Here is a 14,798-nt window from a genome sequence, read left to right on the forward strand (position 1 = left end):
AAAATAATCAATTTGAGTCGACATAAAAAATATTTATATCGAATACTACTTGTATACATTCTAAAGGATTTGTATGCCAGAGTTAATCCATAAATAGTATGAGAAATACTGACAAAACGCATCTTTTAGTACAAAAAATCAAGAATCCGGTCATAAATCGTCTCTGTAGGTCGACATACAGTTTCATCCGGTAAACGACACTAGTTTCAGTCGATTTACCAGACATTTTCTTTGCGAAAATAATTTAGTTTTCCTAGTAAACTACGACAGAATTATGAGTTTTTGTATGAAAATCGATCAATATCGCCAAAATAACCAACTTGAGTCGACATAACAAAAATATTTATGTCGAATATTACTTGCGTACATTCTAAAGCATTTGTATGCCAGAGTAAACTCATAATTTCAATATATTTTATGAGATATACTGTTAAAACGCATCTTTTAGTATGAAAAATCAAGAATCCGATGATAAATCGATTCTGTAGGTCGACATACAGTTTCGTGCGGTGATCGACACTAGTTCCATTCGATTTATCAGACATTTTCCAAGCGGAAATGATTTTGTTTGCAATTTTCACTCCACTGCGATAAAAGTTATTGATTTTTTTCCTGGTTTTCATGGGTTTTTTCCCATTGTGCGTTGTCTTGTTTCTCTGCACCATTCAGGTGCATTTTTCACGAAGCATTCATCGAAGTGCTACTTTCTTCTTTTGATCATCCAAAGTTTGTTTATCCCGACACATTTCAGTTTGCGACACGAAGCCGTCGTGAGATGCGTTGACCTTCTGGTAGAACTTCTGCGATACTTGAAAATCTTTTCCTAGCACTCTGTTTCTTTGAAGCGACGTTGTTTTCTCCCGAAAGGGGTCGGGTCCATCCATACTGCAGCATAACCTCCAACCATATGCTCTTCTCCTCGCCTCCTCGTCGAACCAATCGTTCTTAGGACACCGTTCCATGCACCCAACGGTGCTCTTGGATACGTTGTTGATGGCTTCTCCACTGTAATCCAGAAATCTTCTAGATTTCTGAAGCCTCTGAAGCTCGCACTCTCCGGCAACGCTGCCTTGAAATTCTGTGCGTATGCTGAAGCGACACCGGTTGTGTCAGTCGCCCAACATTGTACCGAGGCGTCCGACGGTATCGTACATTGTTGATCACGGAGAGTTTCGGGTGCAGTTTGAGTATCACCAGATAGCGTCACGATGGCCTCTGATATTTTCGGAGAAGTGCCCTCCATCGATCAGAACGTGGTCGATTTGGGATACCGTCTGCAGTCATGGATGCTGTGTTGGAAGAACGTGTTACGAATGGCCGAGTTCTTGCTGGTGGCAAAATTGTAGTTGTAGCTGTAGGCTCGTCAGTTGGTGGGCGCTTAACCTTACATTCATCGGTCTGAATTCCTCCTCCTGGCCCACCTGAGTTTAAGGTTTTCTATGATGTTCTTGACGTCGTGGCTTGGGGTGGTCGTACTCGCGTTTGAGCTTCGCGTAAAATGCATCTTTGTCTTCATCAGTACTTCCTGGGTGTGGGTAGTGCACCTTGATTATGCAGAAATTGAAGAATTGACCCTTGGTCCTCAATCTGCACAATCTTTCATTGATTGGTCACCATCCGATCACGCTCCTCTCTGCATATGTATCACCCATCACGATAAAAGCTGTTCCTGTCTCGCGTGTGTTACCGTAGCTGTGGTGCCTTGAAAATATGGTTACCTCTAAAAGCTCGAAAAATATTCTATCCAACACATCTCTTGCAGTGCTACGCTGCTGAATCTGCGATCCTTCAGTACCTTGTATTTGTACTTACTCATCGTTAAGTACGTAGGTGCTCTCAATAAAATTGTATCAAAACTGTATCCGGTTCGAATTCTTCTCGTGTTTCCTTTTGTTTGTTTGTTTGTTAATTTTATCGTTTACTCGATCTTCCTTTAGGTTGCTCGTAGTTGCCCACCGGTAACATGGTATCTGGGAAGAGGATAGTGACCTCAACGGAGTCTGTATGTTTTATGCAATACCGAACACCGTACCAGATTCTCCTAGATGTTTCTCTTGAAACTTCTTCATGAGTTTCTCAGGAGTGTTTTTTTTTTCTTTCATGTGTTACTAAGGGACTTCTTCCAAGATTTGTGTTTTTGATCTTTCCCCAGATATTCCCTAACCCTGCTTTGGCATTAGGGTAATTTTTTACCCAAACATTACACTACGTCAGCGAGCTGCTGCCAACATGATGCAAAAGGAAGGTTAAGGAGCTTTTCCAAGTTTTTCAAGGATTGCACTAGGAGTTTATTCTGAGATTCCTGAAAGATTTCTTTCTGGCATTTATACACACAATCCTTTGGGAATCTTCCGGTGACTCCTCCAATAGGTTCTTTTTTGAGTATCCTCCAAAAGTTCCTTCTGGGATTCCTGTATAAGTTTCTCCTAGGATTTCAGAAGTTTTATGATTCATGTAAGAAGTACGCAAAAGGAACTACTCTCTAGAAGGAATCGCAATAGGAAAACGCTAGAGAAATTAAAAAGGCTATTCCAGAAGAAATCCAGCTATTGGATGAATCCGAGAAGAATTCCAGAACAAGCGAATTCACCCTAGACTGCACTGGATTTCCTCGCTCCAGGGAAAAATACGACTCATATGGAAGATGCACACAGCCAATCGCGTTCAGTAATTTTTACCGAAATTTCAAGCGCTGAGCGTTCGGTAATGGGATTTAAACGAAATTCTGTAAAAAATTAACAAATTTCGGTAAAATGTTATCGTTTATCTGTCAGAGTCTAACGAACTTCAGTAAATGTTGCTACCTTTACCGAATTTTTCCTGTAAAAAATACTTACCGGTTGAGATTTCGGTAAAACATTACCGAAGCCGGTGATTTTTTCTATCTGTGCAGTTCTATGCTGGGCATGGTTAGCAATGTACCTAAACTAGATTATCGGTACAAACAAAAGAAAGAACAAAATTGTACACGTTTCTTTAAATTTGTATGGAAGCAACGTCACAAATTTGCTGGCTACATGCCTCAAAACAACGCTCGTCCGCTGAGTAGCGTTTCTCCAGAAGAAAATCTGCCAATCTTCTAGCAATTATTTCAGGAATTTGTTCAGGGAATCTTTCAGAAGTTCCGTCAGGCGATTTTACACAAGTTAATTCAAGGGTTTCTCTAGTAGTTCTTCAGAGATTCCTCCGCGATTTTCTTCTGGGATTCTTTTAGGATTTTTTCAGGGATACATCAAGGATTTTACTTCAGGGATTCCTTTAAGAGCTCCGTCAGGGGTTTCTCCTGGAATTCATTCAGAAATTCCTCCAGAAAATTCTCCGATTGCTTCAGGAATTTCTTCCGTGATTATTCGGGGAGTTTATTCACGGGTTCATTCAGGAGTTCCTTCAATCCTTCAATCATTCTAGAAGTTCTGTTAGAGGTTTTGCCCGGCATTAATTTAAGAATTCATCTAGAAGTTTCTTCAGGGGTTTCTTCAGGAATTTCGCCAGGAATTCATTCTGAGATTTTTCATGTAACTCTTTGAGCCATATCTCTTTGATTTCTTTGTGGAATTTCTACACCCAAACCTTATTTTACGTCCACTATTGGCTTAGCGAAATAAAATTCTACTGCCAGAATTATAATCAAAATAGACATTTTTATATTTTTGTACACTTCTCTTAATCACGGAGATGTTTTGAAAAATATGAAAATATTGAGTTTGCTCTTTGTCTTGGCGGTAAAATTTTTTGTCGCTTAGCCAAGCATGGACGTAAAAAAAGCACGAGGTGTTCCTAGAATTCCTTGAGGGATTTCTAAAGGAATTCTATCACCGATTCCTCCAGGAATTCCTTTAGAGATTTCTCCAGCAGGATTCTTCCAGAGATTTGTCCAGGAATTTGTCTTAAATTCTTTTAGAGAGTTTTGCTGGAATTCCATTGAGGATTCCAAGGATTCCCACGTTCAGGGATTCTCTCCAAAGAATCCTTCAGAGATTTTTGCAGGAATTCTTCTAGGAATTTAGCGAGGCTTCCTCCAGGAATTTTTAAAGAAAGAAATCCCTTCTTCGGAGATTTCTTCTCCAATTCCCAGAGTTTGGAATTTAATCGCGAGCCACTGAATGGTCTATACTCAGCTTGTGCTACACTCAATGAGTAGAACACATCTGAAGCGACGTGCTCAGGAACGCTTCCCGGAATGTGCTATTTATTCTCTTGCCCGGTTCAATACGAGAGCGCAATCAAGAGAGAAGATGCTCTGCGACGCTAATGAAAGTGATGCATTCGGCAAGAATATTTTATTGTCATAACTCTTAATTATTACGGCAATACCACCTGCAACATTGTCAATACAATTAAATTAAAAGGTATGTTACATTTTAAAAGCGAACATGCGTTAAATTCCGATGAAATTAACGTGTATTCACAGTTATTTGAAGCAACGATGAGGGACCATCAGAAAGTGTTACACTTAGCGATTCCCGCTCATCGCTGCAGCTTGCCTATATTAGAGGATCTTCTTTGTATTCATTCGTGAACCATACGACTCGACGAGAGAGCATAGACACACTTGGTAATTTGAACAGAACCAACAAAAGGGAAGAAAAACTGCTGTGGTGTTCACTTATCAGTTCGGCTGCCAAACACAAAACACAGAAACTCTTTCGTGGATTTTTTTTTCAAGATTTTCTTTAGGGACTCCTTCTGGAATTCCTCCTGGAGTTTCGTAAATGATTTTTCAGGGAATTCGTTCAGAAACTCCTCCTAGAACTCTTTGAGAAATTTCACCTGGAGTTTCTTGAGGATTTTTTTGGAGTTCCTTGAGGGACTCCTCCAGGAAATCCTTCAGAGATTTTTCCTGGAATTTTTGAGAGATTTCTCTTGAAGTTGCTAGAGAAATTTTATCTGTTATTGGTGGAGAAATTTTTCAGAAACTATTTCAGGGATCAAAATCTAATCCAGATAATTCTCCAGAAAATTCTTCAGGAATTTTTCTAGGAAACCCTTCTAAGATTTCTCCAGGACTTCCTCCAGGAACTTTGCAGATATTTCTCCAGGAGCTCCTTGAGGGATTTCTTCTAGTATTCTTTGAGTGACTTCTCCTGTAGTTTCTTGCGGGTTTTTTTTTTAGAATTCATCCACGAATGCCCTCAGGGATTTTTCATGGTATTCTTCTCCGGGAAATGCTGAAGAGGATCTCCTTCAGCAAACCCTTCAGAAACGTCGTCCGAGATTCCTATAGGAACTTTTGCAGGAATTGCTCCAGAAATTTCTTCTTGAAATTCATCAGAAATTTCTTCAGGAATGCATTCAGGAGTTCCTACAGAGATTCTTTTAGGAAATCCGTCAGAGGTTTCTCCTGGAGTTGGTTGGTTCTTCTTGACATAGGCGCCAACTTGTGACGTAGTTTGGGGGTGTGATGAGGTCAAAACATAATGGTTGATTGATTTGTCTTTATTAAAGAGACTTTCAGCCCTTGGCTGGTTCGTCTCTAAAACATAATGGAACAAAGTTCAACTATTTTCGCCTAAATGCACTAGTTTTCACGTGATTATGCCTAATTTGGATAAACTGCATCGATTTTGACAGCTTTTCTTTGGTTTTGAGAGGCTTTGCTCCCAACTACGTCACAAGTTGGCGCGTTTGGCTCTTTAATATTACTCAAGGGGATTCCTTCGAAAATTTCTTCAGAGCAATTTCTCTTCGAATTGCTGTAGAGATTTCTCCTGTAATTGCATTAGCGATTTTTTCAGGAACTCCTCCAGTGACTTCTCTAAGAACTCCTTCAGAAATTCCTTAATCTAGCGATTGCCTCTGACATTTATTTTGTAATTCCTCCAGGACTTGCCTATGTGATTCCTCCAGGAGTCGCTTATATGTTTTTTTTTCCTGTTCCTTCAGTGATTCCCCCAGGAGTTTTTTTTTTCAGGGATTCTCCAAGAGGTTTATCCTGGCACATTTTCTTGCAGAAGATCCTTCAGGGATTCCTTCAGCTTCTACGGGATTTACTACGAGATTTACTTCAGGATTTCAGGTAAGCTCAGCATGTCTGTAACTGTAACATTAACCATTGGATCATTTACCATATTGGCAATGCAATATCCGCAGCATACGGAAAGGCCGTTTGAACTAAATTTTCTGCAAAATATCATATCAAAGCTTTCGTGAGGAGCCCACGATGTTGACATTTATTTACCTCTCTATGTGCTCTTTCTGCAATTTGAAGTTCTACTACCAACAAACGGGGAGATAAGGTAGTATTGTACCAACGGTGAAACCAAAAAATGAAACTGATTTGCATACTAAGTGCATTTTTCTTAGTTTCTTCTTGAATAGAAATGACTGAAAACATACACTTTTATAACAGAATCGCGGGTTCAACCAAATCGCGCACAGTCGTATGCTCAGCAAAATTTCTAATTAGTATATCAACAAAAAGTGACGTTTGTTAACTGATTCTCAGCATAACGAGTGCCGAATATCAGCCAGCAATGCACAGTTAAAATTACTAAGACCTCAGCGAAATGGTTGTTTGTTGATGCTCAGCTGTGCGAATCTCGACAATACTTTGAAAAAGTGCTAATATCCTGTTAATCTTAATTGAGTGTGTAGGGTTACAACTCGAGGAGCTCGTATTATTAAAATAAGCTAAAATTATCATCCGTAATTTTTTGAAACCAGTTACTGTCGGAGAAACATAGCTGTTTCATGACACTCTTGGCATCTTGCAGCTGCTGTACATGACTTACACTGAAAGGCCAAATCAAATATAGGAGTACGGATCAAGAAGGCGAAGGCTACTTTTGCGAGTTCAAGAAATGTATGGACAAACAGTCAGATTAGTCAACGCACCAAAATCCAAATTTTCAATTCAGACGTAAAATCTGTGCTGCTGTGCTGCCAGTGAAACCTGGCGTGTTTTAGTGTAGAACACTCAACGACTGTAGGTTTTCATTGATAGATGCCAGCGATATGTTATTCACAAATGTGTGAAGCTCCATCGTCGATGTTATCGAAAGCTGATAGCAACAGAATTTGGGAGCGAAGGTGGAGGTAAGCCGGCCACACTGTACGCTAGAAATCTGACCTGGTCATACCCGAGCAGAAGAAAATAACAAGTGAATAACATATCAAAGCATTTATCTTAAATACTACCATACCATGATATGCCCTTCATTAGGTGGTAATAAGAGGCAAAATAACAAAAACAAATACCAATATTTAGTACAAATAACACCTAGAAATTAACAAGTCTTATTATTTCAATAATGAATGCATACCTAAAATTTCAAGTGCAGTATTTGTTATCCCGAAGTTATTGAATAACAAACTGATAACATGTCTTGTTATTAAATGTTTTATTTGTTCGATGACTTCATGATGTAATAACAAATCTTGTTCTTCGGTTATTTTCACTGCTAAACCAACAAATACCACACTAATACCAAAATTTGCTCAAATACCTGCAACAGTTATTGTGATGTTCTTATAACATTTCGTAGAATAACGCAGCAATAACAATTTTAGGTATTAGATCACATGTTGCTCTTCGCATGGTATTTGTAAGGTATGCCCTCCTGCTTGGGTATTTAGGCCAAGGCGATGGCGGGCAATCGTTCAAGATAGAGACACATAACATAAGTGGAACTCTGGCTCAAAAAGTTGATGCCTTTCCGAGCTCGTATACTGGTATACAGGGCATCGAAATGTCAAATGCATTATAACATTTTTGCCACACTATTTTTCAGCATGTATACCATTTTTCATTGCTGCGAAGTAAAACAAAGACCACATAGATCTAAACTGGCAGCACGTGGAGATCTAAAATAGGACATAAATTGTAATAAAACTTTGTGAACTCAAGTCGAAAATACGTTTTATGGCTTTAAATATAAAGGGAGATCGATATGTGAAACGTGGATGTGTTATTTCGAAGATTTCAATGAATTTATGACAAAATGAATAGGTGGATTTCCAGCAGCTAGTTTTGCGCATATCTCAGATGCCAATCTTCGTTCCTGTATTCTTTGCCAAAACTGGAATACTGGCTGGATCATATGTTTTTTGTTTACCAAAATAAATGACAGTTCGACGCCTTTTATGAAAGATATAAGTTTCGCGTGCTGGAAAAGGATACAACTTTTTCCTTCACACTGACCATGGAATTCCACTTATGTTATGCGATAGAGATCAATTCAACTCGACCATTTGCATAGCAACAATGAGTACTTTGGACTGATAGTAAGTAGCAATGAATGGTACAAATTTCCCAAATGGAGGAGAACGTGTCTCTGGAGCCGACCTTCTGATACCTGAAATAGTAATCAAACAAGAACTTAAGGAAAATATCAATGAGAATATACATGCTAATAATGCTCTAGAATAAAGAATACGCGTGAGGAAACTGTAGTGAACGTGACAGGAAGTGTCGTAAAAGAAGCTCGATTTCAACACAACCTAGGCACGGGTATAAGTTGATCTACGTTTTTAATTGAAGTTCACGTCTATTCCATTTGTTTCATCGGAAATTTTCGTTTCTCACGAGACTCACATCCTCCACCTTTGCATAAGAAGCTGTAAAATTATTGCAATCAGATGTGGCACTTACATCACCTAACCACGAATCGTGTGGAACTGCTCGAAACCCCATTATTCTCGATTACGGCACCTTTGGGAAAACGCATTCGATCACAACGTGTGATAACAACTCCCCGTATCCCCATCTAACCACTTCAATTCATTCTAATTTCTACGCGTGAACACACATTCCCGATCGTTCCCGATTATTGCGCGGCCGGCTGCGGCTTGACACACATTACGCATAGGAAAATGCCGCGCGGCGCACACAATGAATATTCTAGTGGAGGCGGTCAAATTGCACCCTTGGTATCGTAGCGTGGTTTTACGTAACACAAAATCATACATCTGACCTGGCGGCTGCTGGAATGCAGAATAAATGCACGCGTGTGTTGGCTTTTTGCGTGGAAGCGTGGACAAAGCCGGGACGCGCACTTCTAGAACAGTGTCGGCTTTCACGTCACGATGGCTCAGAACTTGTTTCTGCGACAAAAACACAACGACGGGACGAAGGTAATTTATGGGTTCTGCCGGTTCTGCACTCCGTTCGCCTTGAACCCTACGATTCGGACTTGATGGTCATCTTTGTTCATTGAGCCTGGAAGCGGGCAGGTATAACGCGATTTTGTGTTGTTAATTGATATTGATACGAGCAAAACAAATTGAAGCCGCAAATTAATTAACCGCGGCGAGAGGCACCCCTACGTGATGATAAAATGTTCATTGTTTCGGAAGGATGAATTACGTGCCATGCAGAACATTCAAAAGCCTAACACGTGGGATATTGTTTTGTCGATTGTTTAATTTCCATGATATCCAGTTTGAATGCCTGGGTCAATGATCCATGGGAATTTTGTGTATAAGTTGAGGCTTCGAAGGATCTCATTGCTTTCATTGAAAAATCCATTTTCAAATAATTACTACAGTTTGGGAGATATTTAACTCATGTACTGATCTAACCGTACTGACTGAAAACAAATGTCCTGAACACCCATAGTGGCGCAGAGGGCCGAATTGAAAGATTCATCCTGGACGATTGCCAGTCATTGCCTTGACCTGTGGCCAGGTCAAATTTCTGTCGACTTCCTTTATTTCCTTGTAGAGGCTGCACTGCTATGAGTCTCTGCTGCGATGTCCTGCTGGGCTCCAATTTAACACTTGCTTGAAGATTTCGTTCCCGCCCCTGCGTAGAGTGTAGACGACCGACCTCCACGTTCGCTCCCGAATTTCTGTCGCTATCGGCTTTTGATGACATCGACGATGGAGCTCCATGATGGAGATCCAATTGTGATACCATCATGCATGAACTATATACCGCAGGCGTCTATTGATAAGGACCTGCAGTATTTGAGTGTTCTCCGCTGATACACATCAGGTTTCACTGGCGTGCAGCAGCGAAGAATTCACGTTTGAGCTGAAAACTTGGATTTTGATGCGACGGCTAATCTGATTGTTTTCATACATTTCTTAAACTTGCAAAAGCAGCCTTGATCCGTTCATCAATGTCGAACATGGCGCCACCATTGACTGCCATGTGGTTTTCAAAACGTCGGAAGCTTTCTACATTTTTCACTGTTTGTCCAGCTACCATAAAGCAGGAAGGGTTGATTGTGTTTGCATCCAATGATTTGGTTTTGTTGACGTTGGTGGAGAGATGCCTTGTGAAATTTTCAAATCTCTTCGCAAGGCAGGCTAAAATGCTTTAACGAGTCTTCACACTCCATATTGTGGCATTGGTATAAAGTTAATGTTAAAAATAAAAATTTATCTCGTACCGACTTTTCGAACCCTCTAAGCAGAATGCCCTCTTCAAATGAGTGTAATCAGTTTCGTACCTTTTTAATTCCGCCCTATGTTGCTTATCCTTTGACAGATACGCGTATTTCGACTACAACTTGTAATCTTCCTCAGTGTCAGTTATCCACTCAGTGCATAACTGACACTGAAGAAGATTACAAGTGGTAGTCGAAATACGCGTATCTGTCACAGGATAAGCAACATAGGGCGGAATTAAAAAGGTACGAAACTGATTACACTCATTCAAATAAAAATTTATGCTATGATCTCACAGCGCTCTATATTGTCAATCCGGTTGAAATCAAGACAGATATTTAATAAAAAAAAAATGGCATTTTCTTGGTCCAAAAGTGTCGCTACTGTTTCGCAGCTAGTGTGCTGTGTTGTGGACAACAACGGGAAGGATGCGCACTACTTTTGACATGATTCAAAAACGTCGCGAGTTGGGTCGCGTCGCGATTTGATTGTGCGACGTCCGATTTGGTGGCGGCCCGACAATATAAGGTAATGTAGATATTTCACAAGGAATATCTTTTATAATTCTTCCAAGAGTTGTTTGTGGGATTCATCTAGGTTTTTTTTGTACAGTAAAACCTCCATGAGTCGATATTGAAGGGACCATCGACTCAAGGAAATATCAAGTAGTGGAACAAAAATTCTTTGGGAAACTTTTTGGGGGACCATCATAGTAACCCAGAAATTATTTTTCAGTATGGAAAATTTACCTCCATGAGTCGATATCGAGTCAAGGAACATCGACTCATGGAGGTTCGACTGTAATTCCTTCTGGAACCCCTTCAATAGCTTCTTCTGAGGTCCCTTCAATTTTTTCATGATTCCTCTTGGAGCTCTCCAAGGTTTAGTCAATTCACCGGGAAGTCTCCCTAAAATTTCCTAAGAATTAGTCTAAGTGCTCTTCAGGCATTCCTCCAGGGGTATTCGGGAATTGCTTCCGAAGCATCCAGGTAAATTTCTCCAGGAATCTTCGAGAATTTCTCCAGGAGTTTCCCAGAAATCCCTCCATGGCTTCCCCACGAATAGCATGGAAATTCCTTAAGAAGCATCCGAAGAATATCTGCGGCATTTGTGGTAGAATTCCTCCAGGATTACCTAGGGAATTTTTCCATGATTTGAATGGAAATAACTACATAAATAATCTGAAAATTCTCTCCAGGACTTCCATGAAATTTACTTCAAGAAGGTCTCCAGCAACATTACATGGTTTTCTTAGGATTCCCTTCAAATATTTCTCGGATTTTTCCGAAATTCCTCAAAAAGTTCCTCAGATTTATTTCCAGGAGCTCCACAAAAAAATGGGAATTCCTTCAGAAAATCTTCGGGAATTCATCCTGGAGTTCTTTAGAAATTACTCCTATAGTTCCTCGGGAATTCCTCTTCTAGAAGATAATTGAGATATCCGACAGGAGGTTCTTGGAAATCCCTTCATAAGTTCCACGAGAATTCCTCTAGGAGTTCCTCGAAAATTCTTTCAGAAGTTTCTCGGGAATTTCTCCAGGAGAACCTCGGGAATTCCTCCATGAGTTTTACAGAAACTTCTCCAAGTGTATCTAATATTCCTCCAGAAGATCCTAGGATATTTCTCCCGGAGTTCTTCGGTGATTCCTCTGAGAGATCCTCGAGAATTTCTCTACAGAAGGAAATTTCTACAGAAGTCCCCGAGAGTGTATCTTGGAGCTCCAACAAATTCCTATAGGAGTTTCAGGCACACTTCTCCACGAGTCCTCGAGAATATCTCCAGGAATTTCCTGGAAAATTCTCCAGAAGATCCTTGGGAATTCCTCCTGGAGATCTTTGGGAGTGCCTGCAGGAGATCATCAGAAATTTCTCATGAAATTCCTCGGGAACCCCACCAGAAGTTCCTCGGAAATTAAATTTTCCAAAAACCCTTTCAGGAGTTCCTCAGGGATTTCTTCAGGAGTTCCTGGAGGTATCCATAGGAACATCCAGTTGAACTTCTGATGAATTCTTGAAAGATTTCTTAAGAATCCCGTGGAAGTATTCCCGATAAAATTCTAGAGGGACTCTCGAGGATATTCTGAAGAAATTCTCATTGAGCTCCTAGACTAGAGAAATCCCCAAGGATCTTATTTAAGAATTCCCGAGCAAGGTCTGAAGGTCTGCCCGCGAATTTCCTGGAGAGATTCCCGTGGAAATTTCGAGGAACTCGTGAAGAAATTTCCGAGGAACTCCTGAAAGGATTCCCGAGAAACTCCTGGAGAAATATTCGAGGAACTCCTGGAGGAATTTCGAGAATCCCTTAAAGGAATTTCCGGGGAACTCCTTAATGAATTTTCGAGGAACTCCTGGAAGAACTCCGAGGAACACCGGTGGAATTTCCGAGGGACTCCTACAGGTATAGCCGAGAATCTCTTGAAGAGATTTCCGAGGAACTCTTGAAAGAATTTCCGCGGAACTCGTGGGTAAATTCTAGAAGAATACCCGAGGAAATTCCCGAAAAACTTCAGGAGGAATTATCGAGGAGCTTCTGGAGGAATACATGCAGGAATTTCCTTGAAACTCCTGAAGGAATTCCAGAGGATATCATAGAGGAATTCGCAAGGCACTCCTGAATTCTTGGCAAACTTCTGGAGGAATTTCCGAGATACTCCTAAAAGATATCTTGAGGATCTCCTAGAGAAATCCCCGAAGAACTCCTGGAGGAATGCCTGAGAAACTCCAGGAGGAATTCCCGTGAAAAAGCTGGATGAATACCCGAGAAACTCCTGTAGGAGGTCTCGAGAAACTCCTGTAGGAATTCCGGGGAACTTTCTAGGAACTCCTGGAGGAATTCCCGAGGATCTAGTATAGGAATTCCCAAGGAACTCCCGAAAGAATTTCCGATGATCTCCCGAAGAACTCCAGGCGGAATTTACGAGAAACTTCTGGTGGAATTTCTGAGGAACACCTGGAAGAATTCCCGAGAAATTCTTGAATGGTTTTTTAGAGGAATTCCTGATGAAATCTTGAAGGAATTCCAATGGAACTTCTTGAGGAATTCCGAGAAAGTACTGAAGAAATCTTAACAGGATTTCTTGGACAAATCTTTGCAAAAATCAGCGGGAAATTGTGGACGTACCTCTGTTTAAAATTCAAACGAAGTTCTGGTGAGAATTTTCGAATATCGGTAATACTTTTAGCAAGAACTTCTGTTTTTTCGAACTATTCAAATCGAACGAAAGATATATCCTAAAATTCCCAAGAAATTGTGGTCGTTATATTTGAAACGTATTTAAAAAAAAACTGCTCCAAAATTCCACCAATATGAAGACCAAAAAATTAGGAATCTGTAAGTTTTTATCGTATAAACGCATTTCATCTCAAATTGTTCCAATATTAGAATTATTGGTTTGGATCAACAATATAAATATTACTTTTGAGCTTTCAAAAGTCTTCACATAATTTGAAATGTCTTCAATATGTCTTCACAAAAATAAATGTCTTCACAGAAGTTCAAATGTCTTCAAATTGAAGACATGTCTTCACATCTGGCATCCCTGCGTTGGTGTGACCGACCGCCGTGGAACAACCAGCAAGATAATCGAACTTATTCTGCATATCAGAGCGCCGATGAGCTAAGAGAGTATCGTCATCAGCCAATTCGATTTCATTTAGATGCTTTAAGGTAATAAGCTGCTACAGCAACCCTCGATTTATTTCACACGTAATCGTTCCTACCAGGATCTTGTCGATTAAGATGAAGAGCTGCAAGGGTGATAGTATTCAACTTCTTGAACCCACGCTAGAATCGGAAGGGATCGCACAGGACAGAGTTGTGCAATATTTCTTCTTGGTGTAATCTATGAGTAACTTCCTCTATTATTAACTGAAAGCTTCCTCTGTCAATGAGCATGTTGCATATGTGTATCGTTTGGAAGTCACAAAGGCACTCTATGGAAATCAATAAAGTTTCCTATACGAAAAGTTTCTGGACCGACCGGAAATCGAACCCATCACCCTCTGTATGGCCATGCTGAATATTCTCGCCTTCACAGCTGTGACTATAGGAGCTATAGGGAAAATGCCTCTTACTGCGCTTCAATGAGGCAGATGATTCTTTCAGGAACACACTCTCGCCTGAGGGTCTCCCAAACATTTTTGGGATTGAAATGGTCCCCCAATTAGAATACAAATACTATGTAATCACAATTTCTCCTAAAGAAGGTGCCTGAAGTTCAGATTTGACTCTGCAAACCTCAGCATTTGTTCTCCAGGAGGAGCGACTCACAACAGCGTCTGATTCCCATGTTAGGGGCGGCTGATCGACGTCCGAGTGCCAGGGAAAGACTCTAAAGCTTAACTGTGCACTATGGTCCTCCGGAAAGTAGGGGTTTGGTGTCCGACCCTGCGAGCCAGCCGTTAAAAAAACATTGCAAAAAAAAATCAAAATACGAGTAGGTACCCATACTTGTCGATCTACTGAA

The sequence above is a fragment of the Aedes albopictus genome, chromosome 2 (assembly GCF_035046485.1).
Source record: "Aedes albopictus strain Foshan chromosome 2, AalbF5, whole genome shotgun sequence".
Taxonomy (NCBI): Eukaryota; Metazoa; Arthropoda; class Insecta; order Diptera; family Culicidae; genus Aedes; species Aedes albopictus.